This window comes from Furipterus horrens, unplaced genomic scaffold, assembly GCF_987537825.1.
Source record: "Furipterus horrens unplaced genomic scaffold, mFurHor1.1.pri manual_scaffold_6, whole genome shotgun sequence".
NCBI classification, from domain to species: Eukaryota; Metazoa; Chordata; class Mammalia; order Chiroptera; family Furipteridae; genus Furipterus; species Furipterus horrens.
This window is the reverse complement of record NW_028327176.1, coordinates 2,904,714-2,924,838: the sequence shown is the minus strand read 5'-3', so window position 1 is coordinate 2,924,838 and position 20,125 is coordinate 2,904,714. Positions and strand designations below refer to the sequence as shown.

The following is a 20,125-nucleotide window of genomic DNA, read 5'->3' as shown; positions in this document are numbered from 1 at the left end:
AGAGTGAACAGATGAGCACCTGTCAGACCTTAGTGTGACCTTTTAGGCTAACGGATTGGGGCCCGCTGCCCCTTGAACCTATGTCCCCGCTCCCCCCTTCTGATTTTCTTTCCCCTTTTCCACGTGCCCTGCCCTGTAGCTCTGCCTTTTCCTGAGGGAGGGCAGCCAGGATTCATCAGACCCTACACCTCCCAGACTGTGTCGGGGACCTTATCGGCGTCCTTCCATGGAAAGCCCGTGACTCCCCAGTGAGCAGGTACGACTGTATCATTCCCACTTGACAGGTGAGCAAACCGGGACTTGAAGGACGGACACGGCTTGTCGCGGTCAGTCCGGGCGGGGCTGCGGGACCCCAGGAGGAGTTGTTGGAGGTCAGAGCAATGGCCCCGAACAGAATGGCTGGAGGGGATGTGTACTCCCAAACATGTGTGTGCATGTGCATGCATGTAGCATGTATGTATGCACATGCACATGTCTGCACATCTGTGTGCGTGTGCTGAGACCCTTCCCCAGAAAGGAGGGCCCTGGGTGGGGGTACCCCATCCCTGCAGGTAGTCAATCAAGCCTCGTCAGGGGGCTTTTTCGAGGGAGTGTCCTGGGAGGGCAGGGAGAGAGCAGCTCCGTCAGCTCGAGCTCCCGGGACAAATGCCCGAAGGCTGGGCGGTTAAGCAGCAGAGACGCTCGTGGTCCCGGAGGCTGGGAGTCCCAGATCAAGGTGTCGGCACGGTCAGGTTCGGGAGAGAGCTCTGGTCCCTTCTCTTCTTATAAGGCCCCCAATCCCGCTGGGTTAGGACCCCGTGCTTCTGACCTCATCTCACCTTCAGGGTCTCCTAAGAGCCCTGTCTTCAAACGCTATCACACGGGTGGCCAGGGCTTTGGCATGTGTCTCTGGGGGGACCTAGTCTGGTGCACCACGGCAGAGGGCTGGCCTGCCTGGGCCCGTCCCGCTCACCACGCCACTCAGGTAGACCCTGAGGCCGGCTCCGAGGGAGGGGAAAGACCAGCAAGGGACGGCCTGCGCGGCTCTGGGCCTGGTCTCAGCCCTCGGAGCTCGGACGTGCGTGGGGAGTGAAAGACTCACCTGTGTGCGGGCCAGCCTCTGCAGGCACCACTCGGCACCTCAGCGTCCCCGGGAAGTCACTTCGGAGCTGACAAGCTCTCTTCCGCTCCTCGTCATCTTTGCTGATGTCTCTAATTAGCCCTGCCCTCCAGCTGACAGATACTGGCCCCAGACTCATGGTTTCTCTCCAAGCGCTCCCCTCTGGCAAAGCTAAATATTAATTACTGCCCTTCATCGCACGGCTATTCATGGGTGACATGTCCTCACACCGCATGAGAGGAGTCAGCCCGGGCGGCCTGAAACAGTGCTGGGTCACGGTGAGCCGCCCAGCAAGCCCCGGACATGCGCAGAGATGCCCATTGCCTGGGTACGTGGGCCCCTGGGCTGTGCCCACGCATGGGATGCTGTCCCAGGTGGAGTTGCCGGGTCGGAGGGCATGCAGGTGCGAGACACTCCCTCAGGCTCAGAGTCGCAGGTGCTTCACGCACCGTCAGCTGAGAGGACCCCTGTATGGCTCAGGTTGTCCCAGGTGACTGAACAATCCATAGGAGACCCGGGTGGCCCCGGGCATCACGCCAGCACTGGGCAGGGAGGGACGGTCCGCAGGCACGGCCGGCGTGGGTGTAGGTTCAAGTTCAGAGCTGGACGCCAGAGTTCACATCAGAGAAGTGTCCCAGGAGTGTGTGGACTGTGTGTCCCTGTGTGTGTGTGAGATTGTGTGTCTGTGTGTGAGTACGAGTGTGACTGTGTGAGCATGTATGAGTGTGTACGTGTCTCTCTCTGTGCGACTGTGAACATGCATGGGTGTCTCTGTGTGAGAACATGTGTGACTGTGAACATGTATGAGTGTGTGTGAGTACGTCCGTGACAGAGCATGTATGAGTGTGTCTATGAGTACAAGTGTGTGAGCATGTATGAGTGTGTATGTATGTCTCTGTGTGAGTACGAGTGTGACTGTGAGCATGTATGAGTGTGTGTGCATGAGTACGTGTCTGACTGTGTGTGAGCATGTATGAGTGCGTATGAGTGTGTATGAGTGTGTCTGTGTGAGTATGAGTGTGACTGTGAGCATGTATAAGTGTGTGAGTATGTGTGTGACTATGTGAGCATGTATAAGTGTGTCTGTGTGTGAGTACAAGTGTGACTGTGTGTGAGCACGTGGCCGTGAGTGTGAGCGTGCGGCACTTTGGTGGCAGTCCCCGCACCGAGAGCGAGTTAGAGCCGCGACCCCGGCACGACGGATCCAGGTCTTTGCGTGACGCACCTCTCGGCGCACAGGGCTCACTGCACATGTGCTCACTGGTGGGGACGCGGGCTGGACAGGCAGCTGCTTGTCCCCGGGCTCTGCCTTCTGTCCCTCCCAAAGGCGACTGAGGTGGACTGAGGGTGTCAGCGTGAAGCCTGGGCTTCCCACGTGGCGGGCGGAGAACACCCCAGCGTTCTAACTGTGCCCAAGGAATGGAGCGGGTCTGTGATTATGATATGAGGTCATCTTGATTAGAACGACATAAAATAACATCTCATTAGGCCCTGTCCCATCTTTCAGAGCCTTGTCACAGATCCGCTTCTTGGGGGTGAGCTTTTCTGTTCTCAAGCGGTGTCCGCTCCCCGTCCCCCTCCACGGCCCGTGGCAAGAGACAGAGCAGACCAGCACCCTGGCCTCCAGGGGTGCCCAGGCCTGTGGGGATCTGGAGGGAGGGCCAGAGCCCCTTGCTCACGGGGACCCTCTTCTTCATGGGGAGAGTGTCACAGAGGACAGAAAACCCGCACTGGGGTCCAGGACGCCTGGGCTTCAACCCTGGACAGCCTCCCAGAGCCAGGCCCACCAGTGACTGTCCCTGACCCTCAGTGTCCTCATCTGTGACATGGGGGTGGTCTGTGAGCGGAGGTCAAAGCGGGAGGCCAGAACAGAACGATGGGTTCTGCCCGATGTTCCTGATGGAAGGGTGGCCGCTACAACCAGGCAACGTCTCCGCCTGGCCTGCGGATGGAGTGGCTTCAAAGGCCGCGGGAGGCACGTGACCCCGAGCTCCCCACTGCCTGGGGTGGGTCCCCTGTCCCGTTGTCCTCTCTCGTGTGCCTGCAGGCAGCTCGGGCCCTTGCATGCAGGCTTCTCGGAGAGCTCTGGGCTGAGGGTCCCTGCATCCTGCTCTGCCCAGTCACCCGGCCAGGCTGCCATGGTCAGGCCTGCCCGTCAGGGGCCTCTGCCCACTGGTCCCAGTGTCCGTGGTCCTGCTCTCCCAGTGCTGCCCCTCCGGGGGGTCAGAGCCTCCGAGTCCCCCAGGCTGCCAAGTTCACTGGCTGCGGCTGCTGCAGGGCTGTTCCCGGGGCCCAGAGCCAGGCCCTTAGGCTCTTCCCACCTGTCCCTACAGTGGCCACGGCCGCTCTCCTTCCCCAAATGAGCGTCCCCACCCCTCCCTGCTCCCTCTGTCCCTGTCCTTGAGACTGGGCAACAGAACCCTCACCTCAGCCAGAAGGATCTGCATTTGCGGCCTTTCGCCTTTTAGCCCCCCCCCCCCCATGGGGATTCCTGGCCCCGCCCGCACGAACCAAAGTCTCAGCTGAGAGCAGGTCTCTCCAGAGGACAGAGCCGCTCCGGACACAAAAGCGGTCAGTCCCCACTAGGCAGACAGACCGAGGACATGTCACCACCTCTGCGTTAGGTCCCCGCTCAGGGTGGGATGTTCTCAGCTCTGAGTCTCTCTCCCACACGTGCTCTCAGCTGTGGTAACACACACACATGAGAATTCACCGTCTTAACCATCTTTAAGCGTGGGTTCCGTGGGGCGAGTTTCTCGTCTAGTGTTCCGTCCTTGGTGACTTGTCCCCACCCAACATGCGGCCTCCTCTGAGGGAGGACGAGATCACGAGCCCCCCATTGTTCAGGGGACTGTGTCTGTGCCCCACAGGAGCCCTGGGGCCGTGGGTGACTTCAGTCCCCTCTGGGACACCTCTGGAGCCCTTTGCAGCTGAAGTTTTAAGTCCCGTCCTGGTTGGGTGTCGGCCCTGGTATGCCCCACCGATGAGCTCTGTGACTTCAGACAAGTGTGTTTGGGTTTTTTGTCCATAAAATAGAAGTCGGGAGCCTTCCCCAGGGAAAGAGCATAGAGGAAGAGAAAGCCCAGAAAGCGACCAGCACCCGCGGGCCCCAGGCAGGCCGGTGGCACAGTGACAGCCCTCGGACGGCCATGCGCAGCGTCTCAGCCTATCGGGACGCAGGGAACAGGCCGAATCCTGTTAGAGCAGGTTAAAGAAATGAAAGCGGCTGCAGTGAGCGACACGGGAAAAGGAGCCCAGCCCGCGGCCGGCCGGGCACTGACCCCCGGCTCTGCGAGGTCCACGTGGACTATCTGTTTCCCCTGCGCCTCACGGAACAGGAAGTCCCCGCAGGTGTGACCTGAGACTTACAAAGGAGGTTGGGAGATAGGAGCCCTGGAAAAATAATGCCACCTATAAACACCTGTGTTAACAAGTGCTGTATTTATTTGAAGGGCTCGTTTCTTTGTCAAACGCTGTTGGCACACACCGATTCTCTTACCTGCTCAGGTGTGTGTTGTATGGTGTCTGGGGACCCACTGGCTGGGGGCCAGCTTGCCTGCCCCCTCCGTCCGGGCTTGGGGGCCAGGTCTTCCCAGGCCGCTGCAGGCTGTGCGCTCCTGGGATGACAGTCTGCCTGGAGCACAGCCAAGTCCGGCCGAATGCCAGCTCTGAGGCCTGGTGTGGCAGGAAGGGCTGACCGGGGCCCCTTAGGGCACAGTGACCCCAGCTGGATGAAGAAGGGCACCTGCTCTTTTCCTCACTGGCCCAGGTCACTTTGCATTTTCACACCCAAAGGAAATCTGAGCCCCTGACCACCTGGTTACCGCAGGACCCTGAGAACCAGAGGCGCCAAGGGTCTGACAAGGAACGCTTTGGAGACATGGTCTGGGCAGGAACCAGCGCAGTGCGGCTCCTTTTCACTCGGTCAGAACTCTGGCGCTTGCGCGGAAGTCCCTCTGCCTCCCGGGAGCCAGCCCTTTGGGGGGACTCACGTCTTACCTGCCTCACGGTCTCGGCCCGGCCTGCACCGGGGACATCGTGGGAACTCGAGGATGTTCAATGCTCAGGGCAGCCCAGGTCTTCCCGTGCACTTGAGCCACGGCGGCTCCGGGCGCAGCACCTCCGAGGGGCCGAGTGGGCCGTGGCTGAGCCAGGAGCCGCCGCCTCTGCGTCCTGCCTCCGCCTCACTGCGGGCCGGTGTTTAGAGCAACACCCCTGCCCTCCTCGCCCCTCGCCTCTTGCTAACGGCCAGCAGACACAGGGGGCATCTGTCCATTGCTGTTAACTCATAGGTGCCGGGATTTTGGTTTTCCTGGGGCCCTTCCTGTCCTGGGTCCCCTCCAGGACCCCTTGATACATCTGCCTTCGCGCCTCTGGGGACTCCTGTGCTCCGTGCCGTCCCTCAGCCTTGCCTCGCTCTGGGAGACCGCGGGCTTTGGAGGTCGCGCGTGTCGTAGGGTGCCTGCCCTCTGGGCCTGTCTGACGTTTTCCTCCCGGTTAGACGGGGGGGGGGCTTGGAAGGAAGGCCACGGAGGCGCAATGCTGTCTCGGCCCCGCGCAGGGACGGTGCTGTCATGTGCTCGTCCCATAGCCTGGCTGCGGCCACTGTGGTGTCACCCCCCACCTGCCATACTGTCCCCTTTAAGCAAGTCGCAGGGCGCAGCCCACACCCAGGGGGCAGCGTCTGCAGAAATTGTTTGGGATTCCTCTGTCAGGACAGACGGCCTCTTCTCCCTGTTGCTCATTTAGTCAACGTCTGATTTATAGCAGCGTCGCCCCCATTTCTTTTAAACTTTGGGTTCCACCCTAAAACGGCATCGCTTGCTTCGTTGCTGGCCTGAGCCCGGCGCCGGCCCCGGGAGCGCGCTCAGGTTGGCCCCTGCGCCCCGTGACCGCGCCCCACACTGGGGTGTCCAGGGACCTCGGTGGGGACACCGGGCCGACCCCTGCGGGCGTCTGCGGGGGGCGCGCGCATTTTCCTTGTCTCATAGTAACGGCCCACCCCTTCCCTGCCCACTCTTCCTCTCTGACCCGGTTCTCACTGCGGTCCCAGGAGTGGGCGTCACGCGGTGACAGGTAAGGGGGCCAGGCGGGGGCCGCGTCTGTCTCCACGCTCGGCTCCTGACCTGCTGTGTGGCCTGGAACAATGGCCTGCGCCTCCGCCAGCCTCGTGTCCCGTCTGCGGGGGTGGGGTGGGGGGGGCGGGGGCGGTGGCACCCGCGGGGGGGCGGGGCTTTGAGAGCCGCGGAGGTGGGGCGTTCGCGGTCCCCGGGCCTGCCTCTGGCTCTGTCTCCGGGTGACCATGCAGGCTTTCTGGACACTTGGAAACTTAGTTTCCTTGTCTGTCAAGGCAGGGGACCGCACCGGGGGCTCGCGGAGGAGCCCCTTCCCTGAGGTTCCCGGAGGCCCAGCGGGGGAGCCCGCAGGCAGGACGCCAGGCGCCCAGCAGCCTGGCCCGTGGCCGGCCACAGCCCCCCAGCCTGCCCATCCGAGATGACGGCTCTTGGCCCTAGAAGACCACAGACAACACTTTACACGGAAAATGTAACCTGCCTGTCTAGACTGAGCCCCCCACCCCCGCCACGTGTTCCAGCCCCCAGCATGCCCCGGCTGGCTGGGCGCAGGTCGGAGACCACGCGCCGCTTCTGGCTGGCGGAGTGTTGGGTCCCTTGCTTTCGTGGGCACACAACACGCATGCATGTCGTACGGGTCCCTAGGTGTCTGGTCTCCAGCTCCGTGTGCCCTTCCCTCCCCAGCAGCGGTGTTCGTCAGCTTCTGTCACAACGCCGGCTTGGGGCTGGGGTGTGAGGTTGGGTTTTTGGTGTGAGTTTCCGAGAGGTTGGTTACAGGTGCTGAAACCAGGGGCCACCGCCTGGCTGTAGGTGGGGTGTGGCCTGTCGCTGAGCTTCCTGTGGGAGCTGGGCCTCCGTGGGCCAGGCAGGAAGGGGCAGCCCGGGAGGGTGGGCTGGGGAACAGACCCAGGTGCCCACAGCCTGTCGGGGTTAGCACGGGGTGGGGGCAGACGGGGAGAGGGCTGAAGGCAGGGCCGGCAGACAGCAGTGGAAGGAGGCTGAAGGCACCTGCCCAGACTGAGGCACAAGTTAGGGGGAGCCCAGCCAAGGCACGGGTCCCCAGGAGTCGAGGCTGGGCGGGGAGGGAGGGAGGGAAAGGGGGATCCAAGGGTGAGCCCCGAGGATGGCGGCCTGGCAGGGCGAGCGGGGCTCAGAGCGCCCAGTCCAGGGCGTGAGTGGCAGCAAAGACAACCCACGGGGGCGGGTCTCCGGCCTTCCTTTCTGCACAAATCATTGCACAGATCCCTGTCCAGACGAATCCCCACATATGCGTACAGATGCACCTACCGAGGTGTTTGTGGAAGGAGCTGTTTGTGATGGGCCTTGACTTTGGTCTGGGCAATGAGGTTTGAATCCGACACTAGAGGCAAAAGCCACAAAAGCAAAAATAAACAAGGGGGATGACATCAGACTAAAAAGCGTTTGCTCAGCAAAGGAAACCACGCACAAAATGAAGAGGCAACTCACTGAAGGAGAGAAGGTACCCGTGAATCACCCGTCTGATACGGGGCTCATGTTCAGCATCTAGCAATAACTCATACCACTCAATAGCAACTCATCTGATTGAAAGTGGGCAAAGATGGGAACGGGCGTTTTTCTGAAGAAGACGTGCAGATGACCAACAGGTCCACGAAAAGGCGCTCGGCATCACTAATCATCAGGGAGATGCAAACCAAAACCGCAATGAGATGTCACCTCACACCGGTCAGAATGGTCGTCATCAGTAAGTCCCCAAAGAATGAGTGCTAGCGAGGACGTGGAGAGAGGGGAGCCCTTGTGCCCTGCGGGTGGGAACGCAGGCTGGTGCGGCCGCTGTGGAAAACGGTGTGGAGATTCCTCAGAAAACTAAAAATGGAACTGTTATAAGTCCAGCAATTCTCCTTCTGGGTGTTTATCTGAAGAGAAGAGAAACACAAACTCAGAAAGGTCTACGCACCACATACGCACACACCGAGCTCGTAAATACAGAGAACAGATTGGTGGGTGGGTGGGGGTGGGATCCACGGGTGAACTGTTTTTATTTTTCTTTAGTTTAAATAAATCGAATAAAAATGCCCGCACTGCTGAGTGAGAAAAGCCAAGTGCGGAGCCCAGAGCATCCATGTGCTATTTGCATAAAAGGGAACCTATTGTTATGTGCTATCATGCAGGGTCAGTTCTTCTGCAAGGAAGACCCTGACTAACACAGACTTTAAACATAATGGTTTATTTCTCTCGTGTAACCCCTGTCTTGAGACAAGCAGCTGCTGCTGACCAAGGCTGACGGGGACCCGGCTTCTTTCTTTCCCGTACCACCTTCACGAGAGGTGTTGGTTTAAAAGGTTTTTACACTCACTTCCTCATGGTCGAGAGCTGAGAGAGCTGCCACAGAGGAAGACATTACATCCACGTTCAAAAACTGAGGAGGGAGACCGCTCAGTGCCAGACACAATAGTTTTTTTTTTTTTTAAAATCTGGAAATGGAGTTTCCCAGATGTCACCTGGCCACCCCCCTCACTGGCCAGCTCACTCCCCGCCCCCATGTCACTGTCCAGACAGGGATGGCTGTGAACGCAAGCACCTGGCCTCCCACGCACTCCAGCCAGGAAGAGGGTTCTGGGAAAGCTGTTCAGTTAGGCAGCGCGTGCCCCGAGCACGGAAAGGGCCCGCGGGGAGGGGCCCACGGTGGCTCTCGGGAGCCATTGCTGAGGAATGGGAAGTGGGCCCAGGGAGGGAGGCGCAGCTTGCTTTTTCATTACACGTCCTTCCATGCTCTGACTTTTTTGTTACCATGCGTGTGCATGACTTTTTCAATTAAAAGAACAATTGAAATCAAACGGAAACAGTGCAATGCAGGGGCGCCATGTTGCAGACTGACTCAGTGTGGGGGAGCCCCGAGGCTCCTGCCCCTGGGGAGCAGGCCGTGTCGGGGCTCCTCTGGCTGAGCCCAGGAGGGAGTGGGCTGATGATGAGTGTGAGGGGAATCCCCGGTGCCTGTCATCGGCCTTGGACGATGGGTGGGGATTGCCCTGGTCATCTGCAGCAGTGGGGCGGGGCGGGGCCCGGGGCAGAGAGGCCGGCAGCTGGGGGGCTGGAGCCCCCCTCTGTCCAACACTTGGTTCGCGACTTTCCTACTGCCTCACCTTCCAGAAAGCCGTGTTGAAACCAGCTTCTCAGGAAAATCCCTCCCTGCCCTGCCATGGCGGCTGACACATGCTTCCAGCTCTGCTCAGCAGCTGGACACGTGTCTTGGATGACATAACATGAAGCAGAAATGAGAAGATGACCTCAGTCTGTCCTTGAACCAGATGACAGCGACGAAATCAGCAGAGAGCAAAGGGACGCGTGCTTCTGCTTTTCCTGGGGGTGCGTGCGCCTACAGGGGGCAGGAGGGCGGGCCTTGGTGTCACCGTGCATGTGGGGGCGTCCAGAGGGGAGCTGAGCCCAGTCGCCCTGCCCAGGGCTGCTGATCTCCCCTGTCCTGTGAATGATCTGCAGTGGCCCTGGGGGGGGGGGGGGGGGGCGTGCCGTGGCTGCGCTCAGGATGAGATTTGGTCTGTGGACCAGACAATAGAAGATTCTGGCTTTGCCCCGGTCTTAAAATTGAGCTGTAGGGTTTTTCAGAAGGAGAATGGTCCTCCAGCTCTTGTTGATCTATCTACAGGGAATTCTTCCCCATCAAGGTCTAAGGGGAGGGGTGCTTTTGCTTGAGCCCCCGAGTTTTTCTTTAGTAGAGAGGGGTCTATACCAGCATGTATCTGACCTGCTTGTGAGTGAGAGAGGCCCCTGCCATGCCCTGACCCAGCACCCCGCGAGTCCTGATGCTCATGAATAGAGAGCCAGGGGAGGGTGAGGTTGCGGTGAGCCCCCGACCGTGTACAGGAGCTGGCCGTGGATTCAGGCACCCCGATTTCTCAGGTAGCCGATCCTTAAACTCACAGCACACCCCAAGATCTGAGAACCCCGGGGCAGACGCTTGGCAGCGCTCATGACAGGGAATAGAAGCCGCACTAGTCACATTAAGCAGAAAGGGTCTTAACACAGGAATTTGGTCTTTACAAAATGGACGGAAGTGCTGAAGGAGCAAGGCCTAGGCCTGGTCCCTGGCATGACTCCTGAAGAACTTGGAGCTGGTGTGGGCAGACCTGCTGCCTCTGACCCCTGCCCCCCCCCCCCCCTTCCCCAAGCAGGGCTGGAGGCAAGAAGCTGCGGTCTCTGCTGCTGCTGGAGAACGGCCACCCGAAGCCGCGATCCGGCGGTCAGGAAGCAGCTGGACCAGGAGGCCAGGGCCAGAGGGCAGACCCTGTAACACTGCTGCACCCCCATGTCTCCGTGACCCGACCGGCAGCAGCCCCAGCCAGGCTCTGCAGGAGGAGGGCCCCCGCCGCACGTCTGCGCGCTGAAGCATCACCTGGTGCAGGCTAACGGCTGCAAGGAGGCCTGGGCAGACTGTCAGCTGGAAGGAGAGGTCAGCAGCGTCACCCCCGAGGGCCCGGCTCCGGGGCAGTGCCAACGGCGCGCTGGCCGGCCGTGTAGTACTGAGGACAGGGGGACCAGGCGCTCTGGCCCCCGCTTTGCCGTGTCCTGACACGTGGCCTGGAACGAGCCTCAGCTGCGCACGGACAAAGGCGGGGGTGCGGCGAACGTGAAGGCGGCTGCAGCCGGGGGCCGGCTCTCCCGGTGCCACTCAGCGCGCACCTCGGGGACGGAGCCGGGAAGCCTTACCCACGCTCCTGTGAACAGCGGCTCTTTGCGTCTGGGCTCCTCAGACAAGGGCCCCTCGCCGGGGGTCTCTGAGGGCCTGCCAGGAGGAGGAACGCTGCGGGTAGCTTGGGGAAGCCCATGCAGAAGCGGATGGCTGCCCGGTCATGACGTCTGGTGTGGACCGCCGGCCTTCGGGACTCGCAGGGCCCTGTCCTGCTGCTCTTCCCTGCGGTGGCCTCCTCCCGCAGCGGAAGTGACGGCAGCCTTGCCAGCTCCGTGATGCTACAGGGGCTGCGTTAGAGACCACGTGACTGGTAGGGCTGGGAAGAGATCACACGTCCCGTCCCAGGGCTTCGTTCCTGTGATATGTGCACTCAGTCACCCTTGGAGGTCCAGTGGTCCCCAGCTGGGCTCCTTGGCATCTAAAAGAAGGGGGGACGGGGAGGGGGGTCGAGGTTTCACGATGAGACCCCATCCTGCCTGTCCACCCATGGGCTCCAGGGACACCCCTCCCCCACTTTAACGCCGAGTGCACACCTGGGAAACGATGCTCCCATTGGCTGGCTTCAGCACCCCACCACTGTACCTGTGGGTGCAAACCCCCATTACTCGTGAAAGAGAGGAGCTGAGACAGGAGCCTTGGGACAGGCAATCCCGAGCTGTGTGGCCTTGGACAAGTCCCTGAAATCACTGGGGTGGACAGAAGGTCATTAAAGGGTACCCTAAAGCCATTCCTTCCGGGGGACAGTCAACACATGTGACTTCATGTCACCTTCCACCCTGGGGTGACGCCGCTGCCTCCTCAGGGCAGGACCCCCTAACCTGAGGAGCCTGTGGGCCCCTCAGTCTCCATGATGCTCTGGGAGGAGGAGCGGGGGGGGGGGCAGCATAACCCAGGTGGGCCTTGACCCTCCAGGTCACCGCATCCCTACCACAGGCAGGTCACCCCCCCATCTGAGCCTCGCTCCCCCTTTGCAGCAGTAAAGCGAACTACAGCTCTTCATACTGTTGCTGGTCGTGAGAAAAGAGGGGGTGTCGCTGTGAATACGAGGAAAGGCCATGGGAATGGACCGGACCCGTGGCCTCGGGAACCTTAGTGTGCAGTGTTCCGTGGTTTAGGGCGCTACCTCGTGTTGCATTTACACAGCCCTGTGAGGAGTCCCAGACCTTAGGAGCCTGAAGCACAGATGTCCCGACTGAGGCCACGAACGTGACGTGCGCCCTGGGGCCGCACGGCCGGGCCACAGCTGCGGTGAGCTCCCGCTGGGCCCTGCTCCGAGTCCTGAGCACGCTCTGCTGTCTCCGGTTGCTTTCCTTTCTTTGTGTCCTGTGGGAGAAACTTGGCCCGAGAGCTGCCGGCCAGAGTCCTGAAAGGACCTTTTCTTCCAGGACACCTGGGAGGAGGCTGGGGCACTGGAGGTGGCCGAGGGACAGCAGGTGTGGGAGGATTTCTGTTTGCTTCTTGGTTCTCAGGGGTTTCCTCTGATAACACTTACAGCGAGCGGCCCTGCGGGGTGCTCACCGGCCACCAGGGGCCAGAGGGCCCTGCTGGGAGGAGGAGGAAGAGGAAGAGGAGGAGCGGCAGGAGGAATCAGGAGGAGGAGCAGGAGGAGGAGGAGGAGGAGGAGGAATGAGGAGGAGGAGGGGGGAGGAGAGGGGCAGGTGCGGGCCGGGAGCAGGGGCGGCTCTGAGCGGTGGGGGAGCAGGGCCTGAGCCCGTGGGTCCTGAGGGCCCCGAGGCAGCCCCGTGGCCTCTCCCAGAGCTCCCTCTGGGCGAAGGCACCCCTGAGCCGGCTGCCACGGACAGGGCGCCGAGCTCCGGGACGCAGGGCCCGAGACCCTCTGCGCGGCAGCGTGTTCGGCGGACGGGAAGCGGACCGCCGGGCCGCCCTGACTTCACGGCAGGTCCTGCCTGGCGAGGGCCCAGTGACCGAGCGGCTGCGGGCGACGGCCTTCAGGCCGCGGAGAACCTCTCTTTCTGTTTCTGTTCTTGCAGCCTTTGCTGGCGTTGCCCCAAAGGGACGTGGAGAAGTGACACCTCGCTGGGAACGGAGTTATTTTGCTGGATTTTTCTGCGACGTCCTTCATTAGGAAACCGTTTCAGGAGAGGGAGCACACACAGGCCTGTTTTTAAGTGTCCTTGGCATCAGCGTCCCTAATTCCTAGAACAGACATCGACAGCTCTTGCGTTTTCAAGGGCAGACGACACCCGGTAGCTGCGTGCTCTTTGGCCAAGCGGACTGGCCGGGCCTTTGCAAGCTCATCAGTACCGTGGGGCCCGCCCGACCTTCCTCAACGGGCAAGGACGGCGCGGCCTGGGCAGCCCCTGTCCTCCCCGGGGCGCAGGCCTGCGGCATGCGGGGTGCTGAAGCGTCCTCTCGTTATTTTTAGGAGAAGGCTGACTGTCCCAAGACCGGCGTGGGCTGTGGGTGAATTCCCCCGCGTGCTAGACCCAAGCGTGGTTGCCATTGAGAGTCGCCCTTCGCTTGGCCGTCGCAGGAACTGCACTGGGACCCGCATGGGTGCCTCTGTGGGCAGGCGAGGCAGCGCTGTGCATGAAGCAAACGTTTGCAGAGCTTCTCTGTGCTGCCCGAGAGGACAGCCGGAGAGAGAGGATGGGGGTGGGGACAGACACAGGAGTGGTTGCGGAGCAGCGATGAGAGTCAGGGAGGGTCCCTGACTCGGCTTGGCGACTCTCAGATGGGACCTCTGCAGACGTCACGATCTATATTGGAAGTCCAAGGACGCCCCAAGATGCGGTGGGGTTAGAAAGACGGGGACGGTGGGCCGGGGACTTTTTGTGGCTGGGCAGTGCAGACACGTGTTGCCAGGACGACCCGTGTGGGGAAGGCGATGCTCCCAGGGAAACGCGCCTCTGTGCCTGCCCGGGACCCCGGCTGCTGTCCGGCTGGTGCTCCCTGAGTGTGGACGCGGGGCTCGGGGCTTCGCACGGGTCTCCCATGTAACCCCCGTGACAGCTGTGTGGGGTCCGTCCTGCTGTCACCTCCAGGTGACAAATGGGGCAAAGACACCTGCCCAGGCTTTACTGGTGAGGAGGACAGAGCTGGGATTTGACCTCGGAGAGACGTCCCCTGGAGTTAGCAAGGACCACACCTGCGTGAATGCTTCCTGACGCTGCCCTGCCCGCTGCCCTGCCGCCTGTGATTTTCTGTGGACACTTGTCACTCCAGATTGGCTCTAATGAGATAGAGGTCCCGAACGTAATTTCTCTGGGGGTGAGGGCGGCCGAGCCGACAGGCACGCCATCCCATTTGCTGGTGACAGCTCTCTCCTGCATGGGGCTCTCTAGAGACCCCTTGGCAGCAGGCTCTTCAGTGGCCTCTGCCACCTGCCTCCAGCATCTCTGAGTGGTGGCTGTCAGCAGCCCAGGCTCAGGCCAGGACATGGCAGGCGCCGCTGTCAGCCTCTGTGGGAAGGGCGCGAGGACGCAGAGCTCCATGGCCAAGGTGAGGTCCCCCTGGGCCATGGATGGAGACAGAGGATTCCCCTCGCGTGCAGTGTTCATGTGCTTCCAGAAAATACTTTTTAAAGAACTTGAGCCGATTCATTGCTTTCGTGCAATATAATCCAAGGTGTCGTGTTACAGGAAGGTGTATTGCGTGTGAACTGTAACCCACAACTAGCGCTGCTATCTACTGTATAATTGGCGTCTCAGGCAGTCTCCAGCCCTCTGGCTTTCTTCACAGGGGTCAGAGTTGAACTCAAGTTAGTCAAAGCTACTGGTTAGCGCATCTCCTGAGTCCAGAGAGGGGCGAGGTGGCCGCAGTCGCTGGAAGGAATTCTAGGCAAGCCTCCACGTTGGGGACTCGGCATCTGGACTGCTGGCGCGGCCCGAAAGCCGAAAGCGGAGGCTGCGGTCTGATGCGGGTGGAGGGCGTGTCTTGGGCTGGGGGGCCGGTGAGCTGTGAGGGGCCCTCAGGGCAGCTTGGTGTCTGCCGTGTGAAGGGAGGGATATCTTTCACTGTTGGGAAGAGAAATCCCACTCGGAAACCACCTGCTCGGGTGACCCTGGGGATTAGACGCAGTGATGATTCTTGTCCAGGTGGGAGCCGTCCCGCGTGGATCTGAGTGGGGACCCATGGGCCATGGCAGGAGGAGGAACATGGTGACTCTGTGGGTGACTCCAAGATGCATCAGGGCCCAAGGAGTCACATCCTCTGAGGACCCCTGCAGCTGCCCAGTCGCTGCCCAGCCCCTGGAGACGAGGCAGAGGATGGTGGGGAAGGTGGTCCTTACTGGCTCAGACCTCAGGGTGTGGTTCCCTCCATGCCCTGTACCGGAGTGAGGGTCTTCGCTCCCAGGGTCACTCAGAGCTCTCTGGTGGCCGAGGGAGGAGGAAGCCAGACCTGAGTCCTGCTCCCAGCTGTGTGGCCTCACACCTGTCATCTGCCCTCTTAGAACCTCAACGTGACCTTCTTCCAACGGGGGTAGTGGTCTTTGTTGTTATTAGTGCCGCAAGGACAAACTAATTGAGGTGTTTGCGTTCAGGGCCGAGCACAGGGCCTAGCACACAGAGGCATCGATAAACAGAAATCACTGTCATTCATACAGCACAGCAGCTGGGGACAGCGGGGTTGGCTTCCGGAAGAGAGCATTCTTGGAGAGGACAGCCTACCGCCCTGGGCTGGAGGGGACGGCTACGTTCCTGTTTACATGGAAACCCAAACCCTCTTGTTCCTACTGGGCCACCACCTTAAAAGACACACACGTGTGTGTGCAGTGTTAGCTGTCCATGTGCTTGAAGGCCGCACGCACGTCCAGAGTGCTCACGCTAACGGACATCAGGAGCCTAACCATCGTGCGCTCACCATCTATTTGGACCACGCTGTGCAGATAAGATGTTACCTTAAGCACCTGATATAACTCAGCCTTCAGTATAATGCTCTGTGGTGAAGTCGTGGTGTTATTACTGAATGTAGCCATGAGTCTCAAAGGCTGGACTTTGTGGCCGCAGCGTGGTGCCTGGTTCTTGAGTTCCTGGCCTGGAGGAGCTGGGTGTGGCCGTCCTCGCAGACCGGGGCTGGCTGGCACCCTGCGTGCGAGGTCCTGTGACCGACACCCACGGTGGGAGGTGAAGGGCCGCAGCTGCGGGAGGAGGGCCGCCCCTATCAGGAGCCTCATCAGAAAGAGGAGGAGGAGCCGTACGTGCTGCACATTCCAGCGCTAAGGGACGGGAGGCCGGCTAGGCCTGACTCACCACGTGGAATGCAGCCCGGGAGGCTTTCAGGCGGCGCTGGGTCCTCTCTGCAGGCTGACCCCCACGCCCATCCCCCCGACACTTACAGGGAGCGTTAGAAAGGGGCCGTGGGAGTTTGGGGGGTTGGTGAGGGTGGATTTCTTTGATTGCCTGCAGGCCAAAAGAAACGTTCAAATCTCAAAGGGGAAACTCAGTTTATCATCAAATCTCATTAAAGAAACAGGAAAATAGAACATCAGGGTGAAAAATGCAGGATTTAGAAATGCAGGGTGGGGCACAAGGAGGTTTACAGGTGTGAGTATGTGAAACAGAGTTTATTCCTGTGTTATTATTTATTATTATTATTAACCTACATCAGCCTTGTATAACCGCCCTCCCTTTTCTCCCTTCCTCCCTCCTTTCCTTTATTTTAATAATTGGAAGAATTTAGCTTAAAGAAGGAGAGAGAGCCACGCGAGGAGAATGCTGGGAACCGAATGGCGTGAACTTAAAGGGGACTTTGGAAAGTCATCTTAGTCCTGTCGCCTGGAGCGAGTGCGCCCTGCGGACCTTTCAGGGCAGGCCTCAGGCAGGCAGCGGCGTTCTGCAGCAAAGAGGAGAAGCCTGGCTTACTTTACTCTTTATGGGTAAAGCGTCCTGGCTCTGGGGTCAGCAGGCCCAGGGAAGGGCCGCGGAACCTCTCCGGGTGAGAATGGAATGGGCTGGTGCGGTCCCAGGGTCCCGTGTGGGTCGTCCGATCAGCGACGGGCTCCGCTTTCTAAACTGCAACCCCCTCTGCGCACTGAAGGCGATGTCAGCGTCTCCGCAGGCGCTGGAGCGGAGAAGGCCTTGCTCCCGCCCCCGGCTCGTTGGGACACGGGGAGGAAACTAACATGTACGTGATGCTGACCCTGTGCCAGCCCCGCGCTGTCCTGCACAGCCACGCGGGAGGCTTCATCGGTCAAGTGTGCGCACGAACGCCTGGAGCAGCCGGCCCTGGCCGCCAGCCACCTAGTGGAGGTGCAGAGGGCGTCCGCCTGTCCGCAAGGCCACGTCCTCTCTCCTTCCGCCGGCCGCCTTAGGGCTCAGCGACAATTCGCCTTCTCTCTGACTTTACAGGTGAGTAACCGGAGGCTAGAGTGGCGTTTCCACATCACGGACCAACACGAAGCCTGGGTCTGGAACCTCTGGGCTTCTCCTGCTGGCAGAGGTCACACCCTAGGAATTTAGTATTAACCCCCACGTCACAGCAGAGGATATTCAGGCCCCGGGGCGAGCTTTAAATGACTTGCCCAAGGCCAGAGCCGGTGGCTGAGTGGGATCCATGAGCCTCCTGCCTTCCGCTCTGATGCTCTTCCACAAGGAAGCAGGTGGGCCCTGGGCCCTGGACAGAGGTAATTAATCCCAGGACTGGGCAGAGCTATCAGCATGATGGGAGGGACGGTCGGCGGGGCAGGGGCTGTGGGCTCAGGGCCCCGGACTCCGGCTCCCAATGCCGCTTGGCTCTGAGATCTGTATAGAAATAGCGCGGCATTCTTGCCCGTAAATTAACAGTTTCGATGGCTTTACGACCTGCCTGTGTCATCCCAAGTTCACCATTGCAGGCGAAACCCCCACTCTCTCAGAAGGTGCATTTGGAGCTAGAGTTTTATAGAGGTGGGTGACTGAGGTCAAATGAAGTCCCATGGGTGGGCCCTAATGCGACCGACCGGCGTCCTGGCAAGAAGATGTTAGGACCCAGGCGCACACGAAGGGGTGACCATGGGAGGACGCAGTGAGAAGACCGGTTGTCTGCAAGGCAAGCAGCGAGGTCTCAGGGGAACCCAGCCCCGCCCGCACGCTGGCCTTGGGCTTCGGGCCCGCAGGACCGAGAGAAAGTAAATTTCTGTCGTTTCAGCCGCGTAGCAGCGCGGGGTGCTTTGTTGTGGCAGCTCTGGCCAGCTGATGCCGACGGGACACGTCCACAGTCTGTGGGCAGAGGACAGCAGCGTGCGGCCACATGCTTCCTGCTGTTGCTCTCACGGGCTCAGGGCCACCCACGGGGTGCAGTGGGCTGGGGGGCGAGCCGATGAGATAGGGTCTTGCGCAGTTTCTGGGGTCTGGGGTCTCAGAGTGGGCGTGCATCTGTCCCCGAGACGCTGCCTGCTGCCACACAGCCCTCCCGGCACCTCTCAGAGGGGGCAGGTGCCACTGGGTCTCTCTTTCCCAAACGCTCCCATCCCCGGCAGATCGGTCCAATGAGCAGGTACATGTGACACGGGAAGGAAAGCACTGCGACCTATTAAGTGGGGTCAGAAGAGCCAGGAGAAAAGCTGGGAAGGGTCTGAGCACAGCCGGAGGCCTGTGGCAGGGATCTGGGGCCACCTCGCCCGGATCGGGCATTTCACAGCCGGGCGTGGGCAGGGCAGGGGGACCTGCACCATCCCGAGGGCCGCTGGGGATGCTCCACCATCATTCTCCAGGGGAAGGGGAAGGGGAAGAAAAAGGATTCTCTTCAGACGCAGAAGTGCCTCATGCAAGAAAGCCACACATTCAAACCTGAAAGTCTCCGAATGAGATCGCGTGTTTGCGTGGGTTCATTCTTTGCCGTCTGGGGCTGTCCTCAGAGACAGTGAAAGGCTACCATCCGCCCGTTGTGTGAGGCTGACGGGGAAGGTCAGAGAAAATCGCACAGTGCTTACATCAACTCATCTGAAAACTGCCCTCTCACCGGAGGCGTTCAGGTTCCGCGGGAGATGGGCTGCCAACCACACACATAGCTCTTCTGGGTCCACCGAGGAGGGGAGCAGGCGGAGCGCGCCCCGTTGCCTTCCAGGGGAGGTGCTGAAAGGCTCCGTGGCTGCTGAGCGCCTCCTGGACCAGGGTACCTCAGCCTGAGTCTTTCTGACAAACAGGCTTAGTGACATTTGTCAAATGGAAACAGAACAGAGCGACCCGGTGAGGGCAGCAGCCGGAGGGGGCCGGGGCTCAGAGAATTCCTGCAAACTGTGACCTGCGGTGACCGGGAGCCTCTGCGTGCGCTCCGTCTACGGGGGTCCACACTGCGCGGGAGGGCTGCTCATCCCACGGGACAGAGAATGGAGGGGCCGGGGGGGGGGGAGGCTTGGGGAACCCCAATCCCAGGGCCACACAGCTGGGGGGCAGGCGGACCTGGGAGTCACACTGAGACCCGCCCTGTGGCAAAGCTGAGCCTCTTCATTGAACGGCGCTGCTCCCTTGGGGGCATTTGCTAGATGCCCGGGGCCTGGTGGGCACATGGCAGGGCCTTGGAGAGAAAGCAGGCCTGGTCCCCAACTCGGGGCGCTCACAACCATGGCTGCGGGGCTGATGCGAGATCAAGGAGGGAGCACAAGCTTTTTAGACAATAAGGTGTATGTCTTATTAAAGAAAGCAATACCTACTCATTGCTGCTCATTTAACGACGCAACAAGAGTAAAAAGAAGAGAGGAATTAAAAACCTATCTTCACTTTCCCAATCGAATGTCCACTGCTGTCTCTCTTTGGTGTATGTTTGCACCTATTTTTGTCCCACGCACGAGTTTTCTAACCCGGTGTAATGGTCCCTCGGCTGCAGGCACCAGGAGACAGGATCTGAGCTTCTCCCGTTTTCCGGTTTATCCTCAGCACCCAGATGGCGCTCCCTAAATGGCCTTGCATAAGCGTGCAGAACACTGATATAAATCACTTTGTAGTCTCATTTAACGGAAGTTTTTATTTAAAATTATAATGTGTTTTCTAAGTAGTATCTTTTTAATAAAAACATATAAAACCATAGTTTAATGTATTCCATCATCTCCCTACTGTTGGACATTTAGATGTTTTCTGAATACAGGGTATCTGAATAAATAATAAAGCAGTGGGCATCTCCGTACTTAAAGCTCTTCTCCCCCATATTCTGGGATATTTTATGTGGGCGGATTCCCAGGAGGTACTTAGCGGGGCAAAGGAGAGGGACATATTTCCTTCAAATCCAGATACTGCAAACAGTTTCTCCAAACCTTGTGCAGCCCTCCCTCCCCTCCCAGGGCAGGCGGCTCAGGGCGACAGACGAGGGGTCTGGGATTCAGACACCCGG

At 60.0% G+C, this 20,125-nt stretch overlaps 1 long non-coding RNA gene across 1 annotated transcript in view; it reads left to right on the top strand.

Annotated features, from left to right (window-relative positions):
* LOC150005588 (uncharacterized) overlaps positions 1–12,952 on the top strand; it is a 40,987-nt gene extending 28,035 nt beyond the window's left edge. The window contains exons 2-3 of the long non-coding RNA XR_016511677.1: positions 12,002–12,291; positions 12,850–12,952. This is a non-coding gene — a long non-coding RNA (uncharacterized LOC150005588). The remainder of the gene's footprint in view (positions 1–12,001; positions 12,292–12,849) is intronic.
* Positions 12,953–20,125: the final 7,173 nt, after the last annotated feature.